Here is a 27,149-nt window from a genome sequence, read left to right as displayed (position 1 = left end):
ATTTGTATCATATTCAAGATTGGAGTTATGTGTATTAATATGATAACTCAAGGGATCAACTTTCACTTTAGGCTCCATACAATTACTAAACCATTACAAGTTTTCCTCAATAATATATGGATCATAAGAATTGGATGGAAGTTGAATGGACAACTCAACAATTTGATTTTCATATCTCCCAACTTTAACATCATCACCAGGGGAATCCAAATTAGTACTGGAAAAGAAGGAGGACAAGAAAAAAAAGGAATAATAGGTTACTCCTTGGAAGATTGAGGCGTCTCATGGTTAGCCAAAGTTAGGGAGGGAGAATCATCTGAGGGTTTGGATTCAAAATATCTAAAAGAGAGTAGAATAAAATTATAAAATTTTTCCATAATGAAATCTGTATCAACCATTACTTCAGGAAATTAATAGAAAAGGTGAAGAAACCAATTAAGAAACCCCTCTATAGATTCACCAGCTCCTATTCTAAGAAAATCAATTCTATCACATACATCTTGATAATCATACCTATCAAAGGCTTCACAAAGCTCCTTAACAAGTTTCTCGAGTGAATGGATAGAAGTAGCAGGTAATGTATGACACCATTTCTTAACTCGACCTTCAAATGTGAGGGTGAAAAACCTGGCCATGACATATTTACAATGTATTCCATTTGAGAGAAAAAAATGCATAAATTGAAAGAAGTGTTCGAGGACAGTTAGTTCACTCTTACCATCAAACTTACATTTAGACAAACCATGAATGATTTCCGTAGGGATCGTAAAATCAATCTCCTTAGAAAAACATCCTGGGATTGTGAATTGGGAAAGATCCATTTAATATAAGATATTTAAAATAGACTCAATGGGAACAACCTGTCATATGGCCCTCCTTCTAGCACCAAAATGTTGATGGTGTTGGATACCGCCAACATACAGGGGGTATCCCTGATGTGAAATCCCAATTAATCCTCACATTGTTTGGTGTAGGAGCCTCATCTGGAGTATTGGCCTGACTGCTATAACACAAAATTTTTGTCTTGGTTCCAACGGATAACATAAGAGATTATATACATAAACCTTGAACAAGAAATTAAGTTGACATTGTGAAACACCTATTGCAATTTATAAAAGGATACTTTCACGAGGGCGAGACAAAAAGTGAGCCTCTATAAGGAAGTAATAGTACTAATCTAAGAGAGATACATGAGTAGAGAAAGATTCATTAGTTATCTAGTGAAATAGTTCACATAGACACAACGATCATTAAACCGCATACAACACACCTTCAATAAGATAAGTATCGAGGCCAATGAAATAGTTCAATTTCCTTAGTACATATGTCGAAACATATATAGAAAACATTTGAAGAATAGTCCTAAGACATCCAAAATACTTGTATGAAATTGTGTTGGCTCATAGAGCTTCAATTATAAGGTGAAAAATCCAAGTACACAGTTACAATTATGTGACACTAGTTCCAATAGTGGAACATGAAGTCACTTCTTACTTCTACAAAGAATAATTTTCTTTCCTATGCCAAGTGGAGAATCCAGGACTAGATCTCTAGAGCTTAAACCTACAAAAGCCCTTTCCTTGATTTATGAGGTTGATTTTATAAAAACAGAAATGAAATTTCATGTCCTCATGACTCTTGGATTACCCTCATGACTCTTGGACTTCTAGTATGTCCTTTGGACTTCTAAACAGCTCTTGAACTTCTAAATTACTTTTGGACTTCTATTTCCATATATGAATATGTGACTCTTCATGTTCCACATATGACTCTTAGACTTCCACACATCACATTTTGTCCATTGATTGAAAATGCATCATTACATTACACATGATGATGTGGCATGACACATGGATACATATTGATCATTAGTATTACACTTGTACAAGTTATAACTTGATGATGATGACATGGACTTCATGACGAGGTGGAAATGCCAAGTTGTCTTCCTTGTTGCTTCATCTTATGTTCTACATGATAGATCTGATCTATGTTTCATCTCCATTAAAGATCCATTGTGTTTCTCATCTTCACCCTCCAAAGGGTCTTTGATCAATATCAGAATCCTTTGAGTCATCATGGAGTGTCTTGTTTCTGTCTCAATCCATGATATGTTTTAGGCTCTCATAATATCTCTCTTAGTTCTTCTTGTTTGTACGTGTTTCTTCATGATTTATCCTTGCTATCTTCTCTTGAGTATCACCTTGTCATGCTTAGAAGGTACTCCTAACAATGCAAATCATTCATGATGGGGAAAAATCAATATTAAATACATCTATTATATCACTACCTAGCTCATGGAATGATCTGCTTATGATAGGCCTATGAGAGGGTTAGAAGAAGAAAGCTTGGTTAAGAGAGCAAAGTCAAAGTCATCAGTGGCTTAAGAGGGTTCCATTGTTCATTTTTATTATGCCATGCATTATGAGGAAGATATATCCTTGGTCCAACACAGTGAGGGAAGCTGAAGGTACAAGGTGGAAAGCTTCATGCTTCATGGTTGCGCCATGCATTGCAAAGAAAAGAGAGGAAAGCCTAAAAGCATAGTTTGACCATTCAAAGTTGAGGGAAGGCATATTTCAGCCTTCCCTATTGTTCCATGTGCACAAAGGAAGGGTCAAAGTAATGTTTAGGGTACATGAGCACATTGGGATGGAGGGAAGGTGAAAGGTTAAGCCTTCAGGACTGCACCATGCACTCAAAGAAAAAGGATACTTCTAGAAGAGTGTGGTTCAACTGGTTAAAGACAAGAGGAGAATTCATTTATCCTTCCATACTATGCTATGCACTCTAGAGGAAGAGGTTAAGTCAATATTGGGTGCAAAGAACATTGGGGAAGGGGGAAGGGTGAGGCTTCAGCCTTCTGGAGTGTGCCATGTGCTCAAAGGAAGAGGGGGCTTGAGAGAAAGCACATTTTTCTTCAGTAAGAGTCATTGTTTCTTTTAGATTCTCTTTTCATACTAGGATAGCACAATTTGATCCAACAATGGGTGCTTGACCATTTGGACTGTGCTTTTCATTAAGTAAGGCCATAGCGATGAAGCCACTTTGCTTATGAGGTTTTTCACTGTACTGGGGGGATGGGAGCATTTTTTCATTGCATTTTTTTCCTCTACAAAAGGGTGAAAGAGGTCCATGATGTTAGCTAGGAATTCTCTAGCTTCCATGCAAGGAAAAAGTGACCAACATTCAGTGGAGTGATTCAATATGAGTAGGAAGGGTCAAGTGACTACCCTTGCGAGGATCATAACATGCAACAAATTTAGGGTAATCTTGAGATGGACTTATTTCACCAACATTTAGTAGTAGGATTGCATCATTGAGGCCTATGGATAGGTTTATATTCACACTTGATAATAGGGCTAAAGGATTTACAACTTGCATTGGGATAAAGGACTAAGAAGGGCTCCAAAATAGCTAAGTATGGGATCGACGTAGTAAAAGAGGAAAATGCATCCAGACATGACCCAATATTGGATAACATACATAAAGCCATCAATACAAGATAGAATAATTCACATGAATCATGAATGACATCCAAACCTCGAAACAACATTAAAGAAACACTTATGTCTAAGTGCAACAGTTGAAACAACACATTATGACACTTAGAACACAAGTTACAACAACTATGACGAATGCGACCAAAATGTGTGTAAAGCTATAGGAATGTGTCTAGTGCATGTTTTAATGATATGTAAGACCATATAATACAAAATATTGTGCCAAAACTAACTTTGGTGATATGAAAAGGTGTGACACATGTAGGAGTGAAAATCACAAAAGCGACATCGGCGACATGAGGAAAACATAAGATGACACTTGAAAAATGTGAACAGCCTTGAATGCGACACATGATAGAGAGAAGATAACACAAAATTCCACTTATTAAAGTGGAAACAAGTAAAATAAGTTGCAACAACTGGGAATGTGAAAATGACACTTGTGAAAGCAAAAAAGGCACAAAAGACATCAATTGAGAAAACTCACCAAAATAGAAGTACAAATGCAATAAAGTGAGGGGGACTATTAATAAAAGTGTGTACTGATTGTTGACATGAGTTGAACATCGCACATGCACTATCTTGATGGATGGTACTATTCTTGTTCAAGTTGCATAAAGGAAGTGTTCTCATGAAATAATCAAAGATTGTGCATGTGACTGCAAGTGACTTGACAATTTGAAACTAGGAAGAAGACTTAAATAATTTACAAAAAATCAAATGATCATGGAGCAACCATAGAGCGATAGATCATATGATCCTTAGTAAGCTCCAAAATTCATGCGTAGGAAAATTTTTAGAGGGTGTTAATCACGACGACAACAATGGCAATGTAGTCTTGAAGTGGATAGTGTAGGCCTAAAGCTCATAATTGAATAGTATTGTCAAAAGCATAGCTCTAAAAATATATTGAAACCATTTTTTATTATTGAGGGATATATTGAGCTTGCTTTAGAGTGTGCGGATTTTCTCCTGGATGGGTTTTCCCCATGAAATCATGTTGTCCAAATGGTTATTGTTTATTTCATTTATTGAAACTATTATGCTCTAAGTTTTTTCACATTCTTGTATCATGGATTAGTGTAAGAAGCATATTCTTCATGTTTTCTTCCTTTTATGATGTCCTTGTTTTAATTTTTCCATATATAATACCAAAGGGTGATGATGGGATATCCAAAACAAATTTCAAAATAGGACTTACTAATAGAAATGTGGACAAACACGCTTTAATAATTTTTCATGCAAAACAAATTTTTATACAAATTCATTGTATTCTTTTAAGGCTATCATCTCAAAAGTTGAACTGAATTCCTATTCATTACCTCCATCTGCCTATCAATCTAAGGATGGAAGATGGTGGATCTCTTTAATGTAGCATCCAATTTCACCTATAATGAAGTTTAGAACAAACTAAGAAATATAATATCATTATAAAAAGCCACACTCCTTGGAATCCAAAGTGCAACTAGGCCCTTTCCAAGAACGTGCTTATATCTTATTCTCCTTTAATGGTATTCTTACAAGAAACTAAAGAACACATCTAACTGAACTTCTAGGCTGCCACACAAGTAATCACTCCCTCTTCTTGGCCACAACAAAGATCCTAAAAATTTCATGCATATATTTTCCCATGGCCTTGTAAGGACTAGAAGTGCACTGTATAGTCTTTGCCTCTTATTGTTGGGATTGATAGGAAAACATTATATACAAGCTATTATAATACTACATACTCCTTCTTGCATTTTGGGACAATAAAAATACCTGTGTAAGTTAGCCATAGTCTTCCCAACACAATAATGATCAACATTCTTAGATGCATGAACGTCTCTAATCAAGTCTACTCTTTCTTCATTTTGGTAGACAATGTGTTGGGTCCCTATAATAATAGTGATTACCCCATTACTATTGTAATTTCATCCCTTATTAATATTGTTGTACCCCTATTATCCCCACATTGTTATTACTGTGCCCCATAGAATCCCTCTATTGCTATTTTTGTGGCTTTATATTATTATTGTTAGGTCGGTTGGGTTATATTATGACTCCTTAGACTCCTATATATAGAAAAGAGGTTTTTTCATTTGAATCATCGAAGAATTGTTCATTTATGTAATGTAAAGGAGGTTTCCCCCTCGAAGAGGCTGAATTCTAAGGCATTGATCTATCTTTTCTATCTTTTCTTGAGCTGGTTTCATAACATTTGGTATCAGAGCTTTGGATTCTAGGGTTTTGCTGCTCCAAATATGTCATCGTGGAAATTTCGCTATAACATTTTTTATGTGATGTTTCAGAAGCTAAAAAAAAACCCCATTTAAGAAGAAATCGCGTTGAACCTCGGATCCGAATTTTAGAGCTTTTCGCGCTATATTTGCGGAGATATGATCTGAGGAAGTTGGTATTTTTGCAGACTCCTGAATTACATTCCAAACAGGTGACTTGGGGAAAATCATCAAAACTTTCTCTCTGAGCATCAGATTGAAATTTCGTAAGAAGGTATAGAAATAGGACGGACTATAGTTTCTTGTATATATTTTTCAGAGCCAAAGGCCAAAACAGTGACTCTTGGTACGTCGTACAAGTTCGCTCTACTGAACTAGTCTATAATCAGGTCACTGTGGGAGATTTCGCATAACTCTTCCTTGGAGAATCTAATTTGGATCAAACAGAGGGCTACTGTAGATCGCAATTTCAGAACTGGACGATCTGAAAGTACAGAGATACATCAGAAGCAATATCAAGCTCCAGGTGTGTAGATTCTTTTAAATTTTTGCTTAAGATTCGTTTGAAAATTTATTTTGAAGGAATTCAAAGGGTATAATAGAGCATTACTATCGATAACTGATGCCCCGAGGAAAGAAAATGCAAACACCTAGTAAGCAACTTGAAAGCTCTAGCATGACTCATGAAGAAGAGGAAGAAATGCTACATGATATATCAAAATTACGAGAACAAGTGCAACAAATGTCACTCTCACAAAAGCTAATAGAAGCTAAGATAGATGGCGTGGAATCTAAGATAAAGGGCATGGAAGCTAAGATTGACGATTTGAAGATAGATTTGAAGACAGATTTGACAAATTTTCTACAAGAAATACTTACTAATGGTGAAAGGGTAGTAAAGGAAACTCATGATGCGAACAAAAGAAATGTTAATCATGATTTCATAGACTCGAATGTGGGATTGAAGACCCACCATATTCCAAAAATCGATATGAGGAAGTTTGATGGCAAGGATCCCACAGCATGGATATTACAGATGGAGCAATTTTTCGATCTCAATAATGTGCAAAACACATAAAAGGTACGTATTGCAACTTTATATTTGGAACCAAATTAGTTTGTATGGTGTCAATGGATTTGATCTCGTAAAAAAATTATCACTTGGGCAATTTTTATAGAAGAATTGACAGCACATTATGAGGATACAAAAAGCAACACTTTTTTAGCCAATTGACAAGTCTCAAACAAAAGGGTTCAATAATGGAGCACATTGAGGAGTTCCAAAAATTGAACATAAGGGTAAAAAATATTCCATAGGAGCATAGGATTGATGTATTCATAGGGACTTTAAAGGATAATATCCAACATGATGTTCGCCTTTGGGAACCTGATTCATTAGAGAAGGAATTCAGGTTAGCAAGAAAAATGGAAAGCAAAATTATGGCAACCAGGAAGCATACCACTCACAACTATAAAGATGGAAGTGTTGTTGCCCCTAGTCTTCCACAACCTATAAGTTTGACACCACAACAATTGGAAGAAAATAGAGCAAAAGGGCTTTGTTACACTTGTGATAGCAAATACACTAAAGGTCATAAGTGTGCTGAGAAGAAATTATTCTACATAGATTGCAAAGAGGAAGAAGAAAAGGAGAAAGAAAGGTCAAAAGAAGAGGATATACTCTAGGAACAAAGCCGAGATAAAGAAGAAATGAATTCGACCATATCTTGTAGTGCATTGGCAGGAATTACCACTCCTCAAACCATCAAGATAGAAGGACAAATCAAGAAGAAAAAGGTAATAGTGTTGATTGATTCAGGAAGTACCCACAATGTTATTCATTGTAAGGTAGCAAAAGAATTGAATTTCTTCTTATGTCCAACACCAGAGTGTCAAGTGATGGTTGCAAATGGAGGAACAATAAATTGCTCTGGAAAGTGCCATAATATCAAGCTATCGATGGGAGAATATGTATTGACTAGCCCAATGCTTTCCATTCCAATGGGAGGTGCTGATGTTGTACTAGGAGTCTAATGGCTACAATCCTTGGGTACAATAGCTTTTAATTTTCAAGAACTTTTCATGAAATTTTCTATCAAAGGAAAGGAAGTTGAATTAAGGGGTATTATAGGGAAACCAGGAAAGATAATCAACTTTAACAGTATGACAAAGCTTCTAAAAAAGGAACAAAGGGGTGTAATTGCACAATTATGTTCACTAGATGTTTCCACATTGGAATCATCTATTTCTCCAGATCTCCAAAAAGTCTTGGACAATCATTCCAAGGTATTTGAGACTCCCAAAGGTCTCCAACCTATTCGTGATCATGATCATGCTATTCATTTGATTCCAAGAAGTGTTCCTCCAAACATCAGGCCATACAGATATCCCTATGCCCAAAAGAGTGAAATTGAACGTATGGTTGCAGAGATGCTAGAGGCTGGTATAATTCAACTGAGTCAAAGTTCTTTCTCTGCTCCAGTAGTATTAGTGCACAAGAAGGATGGATCATGCACATGTGTCCAAATTATAGGGAGCTCAACAAGCTCACTATTAAAGATAAGTTGCCCATTACCGTTATTGATGAATCACTGGATGAATTGCATGGATCAATTTACTTCACCAAGTTGGATCTTCGTTCAGGATATCATCAAATCAGAATGAAGACTAAAGACATTCCAAAAACAGCATTTAGAACTCATGAGGGTCATTATGAATTCTTGGTCATGCCTTCTGGCCTTACCAATGCACCTTCAACATTTCAAGGTTTGATGAATTCCATTTTCAAACCATTCCTTAGAAAATTTGTGTTTGTATTTTTTGATGATATAATAATCTACAGCAAGTCTTGGAAGGATCATGTTGAACATGTTGACTAGGTGCTACAACTATTGGAGGAGAAACAATTATATGCAAAAAGATCCAAATGTTTCTTTGGAGTACAAGAGGTGGAATATCTGGGTCATATTGTATCTCATGAAGGAGTTAAGGTAGACCCTAGAAAAATTAAAGCATTAAGGAATGGAAAATACCCACATCCATAAAGCATCTGCGAGGATCTCTCGGGTTGACAAGGTATTATCGCAAGTTTGTTAAGAATTATGGGAGAATAGCAGCACCTCTAACAACATTATTGAAGAAAAATGCATTTTTCATGGACTCCAGAAGCAACAAAGGCCTTCGAACATCTTAAAGAGGTAATGTGACAAGCACCGGTCTTAGCTACACCGGACTTCACAAAAACCTTTATTGTGGAATGTGATGCTTCAGGAAATGGAATTGGTGCTGTTTTAATGCAAGATGAAAGACCCATTGCTTTTGAAAGTCATCCAATAAAGGGAAAGTTTTTACACAAAGATATTTATGAGAAGGAAATGTTGGCAATACTCCATGCACTTAAGAAATGGCGACCCTACCTAATGGGAAGACACTTGAAGGTAAAAACGGATCATGATAGCCTTAAATACTTTTTAGAACAAAGATTATCCTCTGAAGAGGAACAAAAGTGGGTCACAAAGATGTTGGGTTATGACTTTGAAATCATCTACAAAAAAGGGAAGCAAAATGTGGTGGCAGATGCACTCTCAAGAAAGGATGAGGATGTGGAAGCATTGTTGTACGCCATTTCTATTATCCAACCAAATGGGATAAACAAAGCAAGGGAGGAATGGAAGAATGACGAAGACGTGTGGGCACTTATTCGAAAGTTACAACAAGATTCCAGTACGTCTGATATATGTAGCTGGAAAAATGATTCTTTATGGTACAAAGATTGCTTATACCTCTATAAGAATTCCCAACTAAAACAAAAGATTCTTATGGAATTGCACACTTTTCCCTTAGGAGGGCACTCAGGATTTTTAAAAACTTACCACAAGGTTAAGAAGGAATTTTTTTGGGATGGCCTTAAATCGGATTTCAAAAATTTGTGGCGGAATGTTTGGTTTGCCAACAAAATAAAGTTGAAACAATTAAGACACCGAGTCTATTACAACCTTTATCCATTCCAAGCCAACATTGGGAGGAGGTTTCAATGGATTTTATCACAGGTTTACACAAGTCTGAGGGAAAGAGTGTCATCATGGTGGTAGTTGACAGACTTACCAAGTATGCACACTTTTGTGCATTATCACATCCATTTAAAGCCAGTACAGTTTCTATTGCATTTATGGAAACAATTCAAAAGCTACATGGAAACCTAAAGATTATTGTAAGTGACAGAGATCCCATTTTCACTGGAAATTTTTGGACAAAATTATTTTCTTGTCTTGGTACTCAGTTAGCTCATAGATCATCTTATCATCCTCAATCTGATGGAAAACTAAGATAGTAAAAAAATGTTTGGAAGGATATCTTTGTTTCTTTGTATCTGATAAACAGACACAATGGATCAAATGGTTACCTCTGGCTGAATGGTGGTATAACACTTCCTTCCATACAGCAACAAAAATGACCCCATTTATGGCACTTTATGGATATCAGCCACCATCCATCACATCATATTTAAGAGAAAATTCTAAGGTTCAAGTAGTGGAACATCACATCGAACATCAACAACAAGTCCTCCAACTCCTGAAGGATAACCTCGTGTTGGCAAAGAATAGAATGAAACAACAGGCAGATCAACATCGCAGCGAAAGAAGTTTTGATGTAGGTGATTGGGTATTCCTACAGCTACAACCATATAAGCAAATGTTCCTCAAGCAAGCTAAGAAGGATAACAAATTATCACCAAAGTATTATGGTCCGTACAAGGTGTTGCAAAATATTGGTACTATGGCATACAAATTGGAGCTTCCTGCAACTTCTTGATTGCACCCAGTTTTCCATGTTTCATGTTTAAAGAAGGTTATAGGCAACAAGCTCCCAGTTCAAACAATATTGCCAGAACTTGACAAGAAAGGAAAAATTATATTGGAACCAGAAGCAGTCACAGAAACATGAACTCGACAGCTACGAAATTGATCAATTTCGGAGTATCTTATCAAGTGGAAGAACTTATCCGCTGAAGATTCCACATGGGAGGATGAGAATTTTATACAGAAGCATCCAGAACTACTCAAGCGTTGAGGACAACACTTTTTTGAAGGAGAGGGGCATGTTGGGTCCCTATAATACTAGTGATTACCCCATTACTATTGTAGTTGCATCCCTTATTAATATTGTTGTGCCCCTATTATCCCCATATTGTTATTACTGTGCCCCATAGAATCCCTCTAATGTTATTTTTGTGGCTTTATATTATTATTGTTAGGTTGGTTGGGTTATATTGTGACTCCTTAGACTCCTATATATAAAGGAGGTTTTGTCATTTGAATCATCGAAGAATTGTTCATTTATGTAATGTAAAGGAGGTTGCCCCCTCGAAGAGGCTGAATTCTAAGGTGTTGATCTATGTTTTCTATCTTTTCTTGAGCTGGTTTCATAACACAATGCTTCCCAATGTTGTAGAGTAATCCATATTGGGGATGGTAGTAAATTTATTTTTGTTAATGTCCACCCTACAACTAGTAATATTCCCCTTCAAATCCTCATCTTTTACATTTTCTTATCTACATGAATTATGAATAAATAGATCCATGTGCATAATGGCTATCAAAGCTATGATTGTTGGTGTTGGTGATCTTGATAATAGATAATAGAAAAATGTATAGCAACCCCTCCATTTAAAGTATTTTCATAATGAATCTTACTCTAAGTCTACAAGCATTATATAGGCCAGTGATAAATATCAACACTAATATCCTTATCCAATACATAATGATTCCACTTCTTTGCTCTCTGCACCCAACCATAAAATATCTTGTTATATTTAGTGTAATTTAATATAACCCCATGAAATATATTTAACTCATATTTGGATAGTAACATATAAGTCTTCCCCTTACATTTGCATTTCACCATGTTAGTTTTCAAATAAATGACTTTTACGAATCAAATATTAATCTTCTTATTTGATTCTTCAAACCCTTTCTATTAATTCTTACCCCATTAGAAACTCTCACTACTCATCATTGTAGCATGAAGTGATGCCACCATAAAAATACCCAATTATATACCTCATGTATAAGAAAGAATACTTCGTCAAGCATATACTTATTTATATTTTTTTAAATTTATGTTTCCTTAATATCTCGAACACCTGCTTCAAATGTACAATATATTCCAACTAAATAAACCTAAAGACAAATGAGTATATAAATGGACACAACCCATCATTGTGTTATTCTGATTATCTACTATTAATATTTTATTTTTAGTTGAAAGATATTTTACAATTTCATAGAGAGAAAATGTTGTATTAAATGTAAAATCAATGTTAAATTTAAATTAAATTAATTAATAATAATAATATGGATGGGTTGTGGAGTATGATATAGTAAAGCACTAATTCAAATAATAAAATATAATGGTGTTTTAATTAAAAGAATAATAAATAATAAAAGTGATAGACATCAATTCATAAAAAGAATCAAAATACTTATTTCATGATACATCTCATATTGATAAATTATAAGATTATAGAAAATTATAAAAAATTACTAAATTATAACTTTATTTTTTATTATTATTATTATATATAAATTAAACATATGAGGGGTATATTTAGGCACTCCACCCTACTTCACCATGGATATTATTAATCTATAAGTTGCCTTTCTTATAATACCATGGGCCAATACCATGGCTTATTAATACCACATCTAAAAAATTGTAACTCATTTCACATAGCACTCTTTTATATGACCTTTTTTTTTAAGTAATCAATTTAATTAAAAGGGAAAAAGACATAAGTACATTGGAGACAAATCTCAATCATTGACTTATGAATATTTCATGGATGTTAAATCCCTACCATCCACCTAATAATTATTGATTATTAAATTAAAATTTTAGAAACCCTATTTTAAAATAGGCACATCTATTGGACTAAAACTAATTAATCCATTAAATTAAATTTATTATATTGCATTTTATTTTTTATTAATAAAATTATAGACAATTTCTTGAAATCCATTATATATATATATATATATATATATATATATATATATATATATTACATTAAAAGAGATTTTGACTAATAATGATTCATATTTATGCTTATAGGCATGGTTATTTTGAAATAGGGCTTCCAAAATTTTAATTTTATTATCTATATTTGACCTCCATAGAATATTCTATAATCTTTTAGTAATATACATAAATTGAAGACTGACATTTATTTTCAAAGTAGTTATGCATTTTTTTGAGCTTTTAATTAAATTCATTAATTAAAAATATGTAATATGTGTTGAAAATATCAATGAGAAAAGCTAAAAATAGCACTGCTATAAATAGCATTTCGGGATACATTCCAATTTTAGTTGATCCCTGAACTAACATGCAACAGTTTCCCCTTTGATTGAGGAAGTTATCCCTTGATTAAGGAGATCAGGATGGGTTGTACTTTGACTTGTAGTTGTTAGCTCAGTTAACTCAGTTAAGTCCAGTTAGATTAGTTCCAATAGTTTGAGGAACTGATTATGAGTTCAATTAGTTAATGCATGCATGCATGTAACAATTGCACTTCACATAACTGAATATTCTCTCATAAATAACTCATGCATATCAGTTCAGTCAAAGACCCAGTTGAGATCAGATGATGGAACAATGTACCATCAATTGCAAGAATATTCCATTGAGGATATCTCTTACATAGAGAAGGAATTCATTTACTTCTGAGTTTGGTGAGTTGTGTGAGACATGAATTCACACAGGTGGCAGTGAGAGGACCCAGGAGAAACTGCGCAAGGAAATAGGAAGCTTGGAGGACTGAGGGAAGGCATATGTTGTGTCTATTCAGTCTATGATCAACGTTGAGGGCAGCATTGAGGGATTGTATTGAGAGCTGGATAGCTTGTGAGCTAAAGCTTTGTGTAATCCAGACATATTTCCACTTGTATGATAATACAGAGATCAGGGTTTTTAGCTGAGGCTTTCCCCAGAGTATTCTTCTGTGTTCATGTGTGTTTGATTTCTCATTCTCTGTTATATGTGTTCTATTTGATCTTGCTCAAAATCGATTAAGCTTCCGCAAGTTTGTTTGTAGAAGTAGATCAAGTATTTTGCTTTAATATATTGCATTATCAGGTGATCTACAGTGGGAAATTCTACAATATGAACAAGTGCCATATGAAATGAGTTATGATTTTTTTTGGCATATGAAATGAGTTATGATTTTTTTTGCATATGATATTGATAAGATATAGTATTGGCCCATATCATTCTAACAAAATCTATTTAAAAGTTTTAGCAACTTGAAATGTATGATGAAATAAGTGTTTTGATGCTTATTATGGATGGATGTCTCCGGGAACTTACCATTTAATCTATAAGGTTGTGCTAGTTGTAATCATAATATTTCAATACTTAAAACAAATTATAAAACATGTCAAAGAAACAATGCCATGAGCATATGCATGTAGTTACATGAATTATGCCAGTTTTAATATAATTAAAAATAAGAATGATTTTATATGTATAGATGTTAAATTCATATGTAATATAAATAACATTATGAAGAATTGGTGTAAATAGATATAAAATCATATGTAAATTAGTTGAATTTATTGAGTCGAGAGCCTCATTCTACAGCGGGGTATGAGGGCAATATGTAATTTGATCAGTGCTCAATTTTGCAATATGTAATTTGATCAATACTCAATTTGGAGTTCAGACATGTCCCTTTTAAAATAAAATAAAATAAAATATTCTTTAAATTAAAAAATATATTAGCTATAATCAAAATAAAATACATATATATATATATATATATATATATATATAGATATATATATATATGGGGTTAGTTTTAGTTAAAGGTATTATAAAATGTAATCCCACTCTAACTGTGATTGTTTTATTAGTTGTTAATATTATACGCCAATACAAAAAAGAAATATGGTAAAAATATTAGACTCCACTCTGAGTTACAAATAAAATATTTCCACATTCATATGAAATAAGTTAATTTCATATCAACTTTAAAATTATTTAAAAAAAACTAATAAAAATAATATTATTTATATTTTTATATTTCAATTAGATAGGTAAATAAACCATTTTAATATGCATGTTAACTAATTGATTTTATTATAAACTTTATAAAAAAACATAAACATATATATGAAACCCTATAAAATATCTTATAGAAATTAATTGAAAAATAATTCTTATCTTACATTTTTTATCTTTTTATTAAAAGTTAATTTTAAATAAAACAAATATTGGTTAAAATTACATATTTAAGTTATTTTATTCTATGTATTTAAGAAATTTTCAAACTTCTAATAAAAAGATTTATTTTAACCATTGATTTATTTTAACCATTATCTTTCATGTTTCAAAAAAATGCAATATTTAAAATACAGTTTTTTTAAATTCTAAATGGTTAAAACATTTGCACCTTTAAAAATTTGATACTTATAAAATTTTACCAAATTGGTGAAGATAAATCTATACCTATAGTATTTATCTTCTATCCAATTCTTAAATTGAAAGGTTAATCAAATTTCAAGTTCAGAAATTGGAGAGTAATAGTCCAAATAATTGATTACCTGGCACAACATTTTACCATCCAGTGAGACTAACCCATAACGATGACTGAAGTCCATGACGACCCGACAAATAACAGAGGCTTATTGATGACGGCAAGCTTATTGTTTGAGTTTTCTTGGTACTTTTTGCGTTATATAGTTTTGCAACTATTCAATTTCATGAATGCTTTATATTCCAAAGACGCATGATACTCCTTTACTCAGAATTTACAGTGGTGACCACATCAACGGTGGTGGAATTGGGAGTAAAGAAATTTATGGCCAGAGAAACCATTCCAAAACTCTGTTACAGAGAAGATAAAGAGATGTATAGAGTAAGTTGTGTGGGTTGAACAGTGGATGATTGTAGATTTTGGAAATATTTTAGAATTGATTTTTTACTGATCCGAACCATTTTAAACTTTGTTACTTTATCTCATTCTAAACTTTGTTTCAGAGAAGATATAAATTAATAAAAAAAAAATTATGTATAAAAAAATATAATAATATTAAATTTTAAGAATATCTCAAAATTCGAAACTTAAAAGAAAGTTGTTTGACCTTTTTCCTGACACTTACCTTCTGAAATATTTATAAAATCTACAATCAACATAAATACAAAAATACAGGAGTCTAAACCGCAGTCACCGCCATTTTCATCCCAGCCGAGCAGTGGCCAGGAAAACTGCAGATGAAGTAGTTGACACCCTTATGTAGAGTAATCGCGTCACTGCCAGAGGTGAGAGTTATTGACCCTCCAGTGGTACAGCTTCTGTAACTTTTAGCGCTCACCACGACCACGTCATGTTTTGCCGGGTTGTAATTGAACACTGTAATTCATCCATCAAAATTATTTGACACTATATATCAACAGCTGAATTATTTTTATGGCACAGGAAATTTAATGTATACCTTATTGTGAATACAAAAATTTACATGGGTGTAATTCATGTAATTATCAAATTCAAAAAATATTCCAAAATCTACCATTAAATTAACCATAACAAACACTTACCCAAAATATCGCCAGCTTTGAAATTCTTTCCAACACTCCAGCCAGAGGACTGGATTTTCGAATTCCACCCCTGGCCGTCCCCAACTACGTAGGTAACCCCTTCAACAGTAAGTGCACATTGAAGCACAGAAAAGAGCAGCATGCCCACCGCGAAAAGCCTGGCACTGTCTCCACCCTGGGCCATTTTCTGGGACGAGACCAACAGTGTCAAGGAGGAAGATATATCAGAATTCTATGGTTGGATAATAGGAGGGGCGGTGATTCGTGTGAGCAAAGAGGGATGGAGAGGATTTATATGGAGGTGTTGGTGGGTTCTCGCTCACATGGATACCGTCCCCTGGATCACTGGCTACTTATAACTGCTACCAGCGTACTTATCGCGTTATTAGTCAAAAGATCATGAGTTATGCAGCAAATCAATCGTGACATTCCTTATTCGATGCACGATTTCAGGCTGCCTTGAGGTTAGTTTGAACGTCCACTTGCAAACCCTCGTCATTGTCCATCAGCACTAATTTGGTTTCCATATTTCAAGTTAATCATCCAAACATCTTCATTGATATTACATCCATCACCACATCCCTGTTTTGTTTTTTCAGGTGAATCATTCAATATATTTTGATAAATATTAATCATTGTTTTTCAATCAGATCACATGATTCTCCTAATGGATAACATATCCAATATTAATCATTGTTTTTCAATCAGATCACATGATTCTCCTAATGGATAACATATCCATCACCACATCCCTGTTGGTTTTACAGGTGAATCATTCAATATTTTTTTATAAATATTAATCATGGTTTTTCAATCACATCACATGATTCTCCTGATGGATAACATGGAAAACAAAAAGTAATTAGTTAATTATTTGATTTACTATTGCTCAATATTTGCTTATATTTTTTTTATTACAATTATATAACTTTGAATATGAATAGACCATAAATAATAAAGTTGACTCTCTCTTTTTATCACCAACCTATAGATAAAACTCTGTGTTCTATCAAAACTCTATTTCTCATTATGATCAAAACGGGTAGAAAAGACAAAATTTCATTGCTTACCCATATCTAACTTTTAATTCTGTGTTTTATAATTCCTTTTACTGCAAATTATCATCTATAATCTTTCTGGATGCACTATAAAGAACTTCCTTTTACTCAAGATTTGCACTCTAAAACGTGAAAATAAATCTATTTGGACCAGTTATGTATAGATTATTAGTATGATAATATGATTTGATCCGAAGATACTTTAATAAAAAATTCATAAATCTTAGATAAATTAATGAGATAAGAAAGTTTTTCATGGATGGTATAAATATAAAATATTCATTCTCTCCGTTATTGTGCCCACCGAGTACCAAATTGTAAATTAGAATACCTCAATCACTCAATCCCAGAGACTTGGATTAATGGTAGATTTCTATCAATTATTGAGATAGATTCAAAAAAATTAGAAAAATGTAAAGCACACACAAGACCAAAGTTATAATTTAAAGTGAATTTTCTACGTATTCAAAGACAAGTGAGACTCTTTCCTTACTCTAACTCCATCTTTTTTAACACGCCAAACAATGTGAAGAGGCTCCTATTATACATTTTTCATTAGGTAACACGCCAAACAATGTGAGGAGGCTCCTATTTATACATTTTTCATTACAAATATCCATTGGCTGGTAGCCTAAACAACTTAGACAAGGCAAAGTGACCAACAAACTTGAGAGGGAAAGTGGAGACTACCACTTATTATTTTATTTCATGATTTAAAGACAATTACAAAACAGAAGATTTTTTGTATATATGGTTTTTTATAATTAAGTTTAGGTCTATTGGATGGGTGCAAGTTAATGGTGGTATCTCATGACACATTAGTGTTAATCTAAATTGGGAAAAACAATTTGTAAATTTGGAGGAATGATTAGATATACTTAAACAATGAATTTGGAGATGGTGTAAAAGGATGAAATCTAGAAAAATGAATTAACTTTCCAAATATATGTTTTTTATCTATAGAAATTTTGTCTATGTGAATTTTGAGTTTTCCTATCATTGGTATGTTATTTTCCATGCAAAATATAATGCATCCATTTCCATTAGTGCAACCTTTGAGTACCTAAATGATGGAATCTTGCTACAAAAATTTGTAGAGTTTTAGAGAAAAAAGTGTGCTTATGCACAACTATCTTTTAAAAATTTAAGATCTTAATTTTATATCTATGAAAGTCATTATATCCTTGAAATGACAAGGTCTTCTATTAATGCAACTCAAAAGGGTTTTAACATTATTAAACAATCTTATTTTTTTAAACTGTAGATCCTAATATTCTCTAATGCACCATATAATATATATATATATATATATATATATATATATATATATATATATATATATATATATATATTCCAATTTGTTAAGGCCAAAAAAAGTTATAGTAGAAATAAAAAATAGGTGTATTTTGATATATTTCAAGAGAAAAATGTATTGAAAATAGTAACACTATTTTTTTTAATTATATATTTATAATACTACACAATCAACTCTATATGCATATGTAGTTTCATGGACAATAGTTTATCCCAAAACTATATTTGCAGCAACCAACTCATCATGCATGCAAGGTTCTTTCACTGATTGATTGCAAGATTCTAGCCACTCTATTGATGTACATTCTCAGTCCCTATTCTTTGGGATCATGCTCTCTCACATAGGATGATCTCTCGCCACTGATAGGGATTCCATGGAATCCATTTCCATGGTTATGGGTCATAACCTCACACATGATGTTTTCAAGCAGTTTAAGGTCCCAACACCCCCCATGAAGATTATGCGACGTATTGAATTTGATACATTATTTCAACTACTCTTTTGAGGATGCCCAACCTTAAACCAACTACTCTTATTCATGTGGCCCATCATCCTAAGTATTTGGTAGCAACCCTTCCCCTTATTTTTATCTCATGAGACAAGGGCTAGTGTCACTTCCCCCTTGGGTCCGACCATATCTAGTCCTTAGCCCACATTGTACCCTTTGTGGGAACCATTATCACACCTAGTTGTGTCCCATACCCCAAAACATTACTTAATTACATGCCACATGACCTCATCAAAACAATCCACTATGATACCTTCATCGCTTCGTGTGGTGAAGCCCATTTGGCTACAGTCTCTTTGGTTACCTTTCTTGATGGTGACATTGAATCCTTTAATGAGTGCCTATTATGGACACTCATTACTGAATTCCCCTTGCTTCATTTAGGGATTGTCCTTTTCTAGGAACTTGATCCATAAACTACCATGGATATTACACTGGATAGTTCATCACAACATATCTGATAAAATTACATTCAAAAATATGAAATCTACACTATGAGGGTTATTTTTTCCTTAGATTTATGGATTTGTTAATTATTGTGTTATGCTTATGTATGCAATAGAAAAAATATGGAAAATAGAGAATAATGAAATAAAACTGACAAGCAACAATGAACACAAGATGTGATATAGAAAAGCCTTAGGAGAGAAAACCCAACTAGAAGGTGGAGTTGCTTTGCTCTCATTTTCTTTGAATGGAAATGGATGCAAGTAAAAATGACTGAGACTTGTGGGCCTTGGGCTGCTACAATACACAAAACCTATCTATTCTCTCTATCTTTGTTCACTCTCAAATACTCCAGTCATCTATACAAAATGCACATGAATACAATGGAACCCATTTTCCTCCTAGTGGTCCAGATATAACACAACCCAACAGCCTACTAGTGCTTAAGTTTGACTCCTTCAACTCTTAAATAAAGCTACAATGTTGACTCTTTTAGAGCCTTCTTCATGATGATCACATGGGTATTCCATTTTCCAAGAATAATGGGAATTTAATGCGGCACCTCTCAAATCATGGTGGTAAAAATAGGAAGGTTAACTTTCTAGTAGCATAACTTTTTCATATGGATTCCATTTGATGTCTTTCTTATGTAATTGGAAAGGTATTAGAGTGTAGAATAGCGATATGGTGTACAAGACTTCCATGGAAAAATTTTAGCCCCCAAACAATGCCATTTAAAGCTTCATATTGCTTCTAGAAGGTTGCATGTCCTAATTTGCGAAGTTGGGACCCACCAGTAAAAATGCTCTTGTGAGTTGATTCCTCCATTTTTTCCACTCTTAAAACATTAGGACGGATGAAAAATAATTTATTGATCCAATCCAAATTTGAACTCAGAATTCCCTCACCTCATGTAGTGAGCACTAAAGTCCACATGTCACCTACCCATAAACTCAATTAGTTTGTGCCCCTGTCAAGCTAGTAACACCTGGCTTTGTGTCACACATTAGGGATGTGTTTCATTCCACCACACTTACACTTTGGAACCCCTTTATCTCAAATTTCATCAAAGAAGGTACGTAAACTTAATACTCTTGTTATTGATTACATTTACATCAATCAGTTGTTTTTATAATTAGTATTTTCACTTTGGGTATCCAATTTCATGTGTGCGGGCCAATTTAGAGTACCCCAAATGCACCTATAAGGGAATTATCTTACCTCTTCATATACATATCTCTTCAAGTTGGCATGCTAGGCACTCCCTCTATGTTTTTTTCATTAACTAGTATACACCCCTTTAGTATACACCCGTTTAGGCACTCCCTCTATGTTTCCTGCAACTATGCATCTAACATTACCATAGTCCTTATCCATTTGATTGTTGTTAGTTGGTAGATCTCCCACTCCATGGATTACCTCATTTATAAAACCCCTGGAATTTTTGGCATGCATATTGCTTCATCCTTTACGAAGGAAGATTGATAGTTTTCATCTCATAGAAAAAGCCTCATAAATTTTTCTCATCATTATGCTAAACCATCTCCTTAGACTCTTGATCATTGATGGGAAAAATATATTTTTATATTACGAACATTAAATTATCAATCCAAATTCATAAATTTAGAGATGCAATTACAAGAAATGCAGGATTAAAGGCCTAATATATTTAATTTGGCAATTACTAAGTAATTCAAATTTAAATGTTGAAAATTAACACTATGGAATTTGTCATTGGGTTAGAGGGAAACTAATGCTATAGAGGCTCTAAGTTACAATATTTCATACAAGGGTTTGCATGTCCATGTAACTTTGCAATATTAGCTTCTTGTTGTCTTGATCCTTCAATGACCCTTTCCTGTGATGGATCCACACTTTGTTGTAGGGAAAAAAAATTAAAGTAATGCAACTACAAGAAATTTGTTTGTTGGGTGGAAGAAATAAGAAAGAACTTTGTTGGCACAGGCTTATAGTATTTCACTTAAGTGGATTTTTATTGTTCGTGTATACAATTCTTGGAGCAAATCTTGTTCTCACCTTTAATTGAAATTGTTCTCTTAAAAAGCAAACAAATCATGTAAAAGGTGAAGGCTACTTCATGCATTAGCAATAAAAAGAAAAGGAGATGATCTACAATGGGTTTCAAGGTAACAAGATATGTTTCTTTCATTGTGATGTATACAATGTTCACATAATAGAATCAAACTCAATGTTTAAACTTCAATGAGATTTATATCCACTCAAAAAAAACTTATTCATTAAACCAAAAGAAGGATAGAAGAAATAGGATTGATCCACATATTGTGCATACAAAACTTATGTTGACAAACTTAAACATTAGAATACTAAGTTTGGAATCCCAAAGGATACAACTCCATGCTTCAAAGCCAAACAAAGTTACCTCAAATTATGATTTTAAATATAACACAATGTCATTTATAAAACAAGCTTGTAATATAATTATTCAAGATACACCTAGATCATAACTCAATTGGAATCAAATAGAGGTGTTGTTTACATAAGCTAGGTAAAAAACCAAAATGAATTAATAAATGAATGAATGTGTGTGTGTGTGTTTGTGTGTGTGTGTGTGTATATAGTGTGTGTGTGTGTTCAAATTATGAAATTAAATTTTTTATAGGGTTGTGATGTACGATCCCAATTGGAATGAAGTCTATTAATGATCTATACTCACTGGCTCTGTCAAGAACGCAATTAGAATTCATTTCACCAAAATATAAATAAAATCAAACCAAACCTAAAGTTGAATTGAAACACACAAACAATATATTACCTAACTACTAAGCAAATGAAATAATATGCTAAGCAGAAATGGAATGCTATCTAATTAAAATATAAACAACAAGTGTATACCAATACATACTAAATTGATGGGGTGCTGTCTAACCTAGCATACCTAGCATACATGGTGAAAATACTTATAGGATCAAGGAAGTAATTACACACAACTATAGAACTATCAACACTTTGGTATTATTAAAGAATCTCGGAAATTACAAAGATGGAATCATGGATTCAATTCTCTCTTACAAAATATTTAATTGCACAATAATGACCACCTCTTATTTTGATGAAGCTCTTATTTATACTTAAAAAAAATAGTGGAACCGAATTCCCGAACTCAGAATTTGTTAAAATCAATTTTACAATTTCTAGGAAACAAACCATACACAAAATATTAGCAAACCCAAATTAGAAAATCAATCTCCAAACTGTTGCTTATTTCAGAAATATGCCCATGTATTACTCAATTTTTGGTATTCTACACAAAACCCATGTTTTATATTCTCGAAATTCATCTTTATTTTCCCAAAGATCATGTTTGAAGTCAATTTCCTAGAAATTGTGGCTAAATTGAGTTGAAATGTTGTTTATGAGATGGAGTGTGACAAATGCAACATAGGTTTGATTTAATGAACATGAAACCATGTCAAGGGTCCTAGTGACAAAACCAAAGTTCTAGATTTGTATTTGAAAATGTGTGGATATGCCAGTCATGGATGTCGGGTATGAGAAGTGAATTGCAAAATTAAACTGAACTATATGAATCACACTTCATAAATCGTCATTAGGAAAATTATGATATAATCATCTTTAATCACTAAAAACATATAAAATGAAGTATTAACCATCGGTCATGAATAATGGTATTTAATGAAGGTTTTTGGTGTATATGGATACACATTATTAGCGAAACAAAGGAAATGGTTTAAGAAAAATAACTTTATAGGAAGAGAAATATGATAAGAACATAGCCCAACACTCCCCCAAACCTGAGAGTTTGCATGTCCTCATCCAAATTAGAACTTATGGGTGTTTCTTCGTTGTTCACTGTATACTATATTTAATTATCTCACATCAGTAGATATTTTTGACATTGTTTCTTTGTGCTATTGTTAGTTCTCGTGGAGCAACACTCTTTGTAACTAATTATATTGTCATGGATTGTTCTCTTTTTAAATAGAGTAATAAAATTATCATGAAAATTGAGTACAAGCAAGGGATGGGTCATCATAGAGCGATGGTGAATGATATGAGTATGGAGAATGGTTTATGAAATGACTGAGATGATGAAGTATGAATTTGAACTTGGGCACTTTTATACTTTGTATTTTTGTTTCATTTGGAGACTAATATTTTCTTATGGTTCTTAGACAACAATGACTTCATCTTCTTATTCATACATTTGGATAATGAACTTAGGAATATTTTATGATGTACAGGGAGAAGACCTTATGGGTGATGCTTTGTATTTGTATAGCTTTTCTTTCATTCTTTTCATGGTATTATAATCAGAATATAAATTTTATTGTAGATGGTGCAAAAATGGAGAGCTAATGGTTGGTGATGAGTATTTTGTAAATTTTGATGATATGCAATGGAGTGTGGAGTGGTTATGCATCATTTTTCCAAATTCTTAGTAAATAAAAGAGATTTATACTTGCTTTACCTCAAGTTACCTTCACTTTTAATTTTGATGTATGTTGTAGGATGAAGTGACAATTGTGTGGAATAGGATGAAATATCTATGGAACAATTATGTGGATCAAGTAAAAGATGAATATGAAGCGGAGCAAGGATGAGAACTCTTGAAAATATGAAAGAGAACAAAAGTTGATGAGAGTTGAATCTGTTGAATGAAGAATTAAATTAGGTTGAAGGAAGGAAATAAATGGTTGGGATGAACTAAAGATACCATAGATACTGAAAATAATCTCAATATCTTGAAGGGGTATGAAGATCTTCCCAAAACCCAAGGATTTGCATGTCCTCATGCAAACAAGGTAAGGGATGCTCTTTTTCTAACAAAAAAGGATGATGTATGGAAATTTGATAATTTCCAAAATTGTTGAAACCGAGAAACTATAAGATGATGCTGGAAAGCTACTCCAACAAGAATTACAACCCCTTTTTATTGGCACATTGTTGAAGACTACACATTGTTGTTAGAATCATGAACCAAATAGTCTTCACCATAATCCACATGTAGCACAGTTCTATTTATGTGAATAAATGTTGTTAAAGTAAAAAATAGAAAGAAATCATTAGATTACTGACCATTGATGGATGTCATTATCCAATGCAAGATAACTCACCATCAATTTCAATGAACATCAAGGTGCAAGTGTATTCTAACAAGTACAAGTGGATTTCTTGAAGTCGAGTCACTTGCAGGATCTGACAATCAAGAGACATCGCAATATTCCCTTGTTTTCGGTGCGGATATTTTCCATTGATGTATGCAAACTGCAAGGCACTCAAAAGGATCTCTAATCTTAGTCCCGGATAAGGTTTTTAAGTCGATGGGAGAAGATCTATTGGAAGGTGGGCCTTTAAGGAATCCCACATAATCCAACTCAAGCATAGAACCAAAAATATTTTGAAGAACCATTGGAACCAACATGAACTTACCAAATTTATTGTGAACCTTTCCCACCATTTACCTATTTTTAAAGAAATATTCATGTGTAATTGTGTCAGTCACCTAGTTTTCACAACTAGACTTATTTTTATCTTTGCTATTTTATTCATTTACTTATTCTACTATCTTACCCTACTTGAAAAAGAAAATTCTCCTTCAAGTGTAGGAGTATTTCCAATGAAGCCATGTGTGTAATAAGATAACAATTATACTAATACTCAAGTTTAAAAGGTAAGATTCAATGTATACCAAAGCATGAGAGACCATCAAATTCAAATTATTTGATGTCAATAATTATCGAAGAATAGAGTGGTAATTTGGATTAATGATTCTCCGGAACCAATGTTCAATATAGTCAAGATGTTCTTGGCTCTCTTACTCATCTAGTCCACTTTGCACGTCTTAAATTATCATGACATATGGATATTTTTCTATTGTATGGTTGGTCTCTTGAGTAAAATTTGGATCTAGTGATAGGCATGTTAGGAACTCCTCGATCTTAGTTTCTAATTGTTTCTCTTCATCGAATTCAGTGCATGATTCTTTATTCTCTTCAAACGATTGATAAGGATGGTTATAGAAGACTTATAAATATTCTTGTGGAGGTGAATCATCGTTCTTTTTTCATTCTATCACTTCTGGAGATGAAAATATGTTCTTTATTATTGCCAAGATTTACTCTTCTTAAGATGTGGGGAGTTTTCTTATTGTTGCTATAATTTGAGAGACTTTTTGGAGGAACAATCTTTAAACTCATAATCATTCTTGAGTTCCTTTTTCTAGTTGTTGATCCTTGTATATCACATGGATTAGTGTGTGGGAGGGTTCTTACAACACCCAATTAAAATATTCTTAAGGAAATAAATGAAGTATGCTTAAAAGAAAATAATTTCAAAGAAAATTTTCTCATATACTTTGATTCCCTCACACTATTAAGACTTGGTATCAACACTTGTATAATCATCATGAGTTAGCTTCTTCCTTTCCATGAATCAAACTTAAAATAAAACATACTTACAAACATAAAAAGGCATTGGATAAACCCCTATTAAAGTCTATGCACAAGTTCTTACCTCTTGTCTTACCATTTCTCCTCCCCCAAGTCATAAGTCTTGGAAAAATTCAAATGTGAAAAAAAGAACTAAATTACCAATGCCCCAATCCCCTTTTAGCACAATGCAAGATTAAAGCCTTAATCTATCTAATGTCAACAATTATAAGCAATTTGAATTTAAATGATGAAAAATAACACTATGGAATTCACCACTGGGTGAAAGGGAAACTACTGTTATAAAGGCCCTGAGTTACAATATTTCATACAAAGGTTTATATGTTCATGTAACTTTGCAGGAGTAGCTTCCTATTGTCTTGATCCTGAAATGACCCTTTCATGTAGTGGATCCACACTTATGTTGCAAGGAAACAAATTAAAGCAATGCAACAACAAGAAAAATGTTTTTTGGGTGTCTGACCTAAGAAAGTACTTTGTTGGCATAGGCTTACAATATTTCACTAAAGTGAATTTTGAGGGTTCTTGTATGAAATTCTTGGAGAAAATCATGTTCCCACCTTCAATTGATATAATTCTCTTAAAAATAAAACAAAGCATATAAAAGGATATTCTACTTCAGACATTGGCAATAAAAAGAAAAGGAGATGATATACATTAGGTTTCAAGGGAATAGGTTATGTTTCTTTCACTGTGAGGTGCACAACATTTTCATAGTAGAATAAAGCTCAATGTTTGACCTTCAGTGAGATTTATCTCCACTCAAAAAAACTCTCATTAAATGAAAAGAATGATAGAATAAATAGGACCAATTGAGATATTATGCATACAAAAATTACGATGACAAACACAAATGTTATAATACTAAATATGGAATCCCAAAGGTTACAATTATGTGGTTGAAAGCCAAAAAAAATTACCTCAAATTATGATTTGAGATATAATGTAATCATCATTTATAAAACGAGATTGCAATGTAATTGTTTAAGTTGCACCTGAATCATAACCCGATTAGAATCAAAACGAAGGCGTTATTTGCATAACCTAGGTTACA

At 33.1% G+C, this 27,149-nt stretch overlaps 1 pseudogene; it reads right to left on the bottom strand.

Moving 5' to 3' along the window:
• Window positions 1-15,933: 15,933 nt before the first annotated feature.
• On the bottom strand, window positions 15,934-16,499 carry LOC149190206 (basic blue protein pseudogene; annotated as a pseudogene).
• Between the last annotated feature and the right edge of the window lie 10,650 nt (window positions 16,500-27,149).

This window comes from Pinus tabuliformis, chromosome 3_1 (assembly GCF_031772625.1).
Source record: "Pinus tabuliformis cultivar Carrire ecotype Pingquan chromosome 3_1, CPIR1, whole genome shotgun sequence".
Classification (NCBI taxonomy): Eukaryota; Viridiplantae; Streptophyta; class Pinopsida; order Pinales; family Pinaceae; genus Pinus; species Pinus tabuliformis.
Note: the sequence above shows the minus strand (reverse complement) of the source record. Positions and strands in the feature narration are given on the sequence as shown.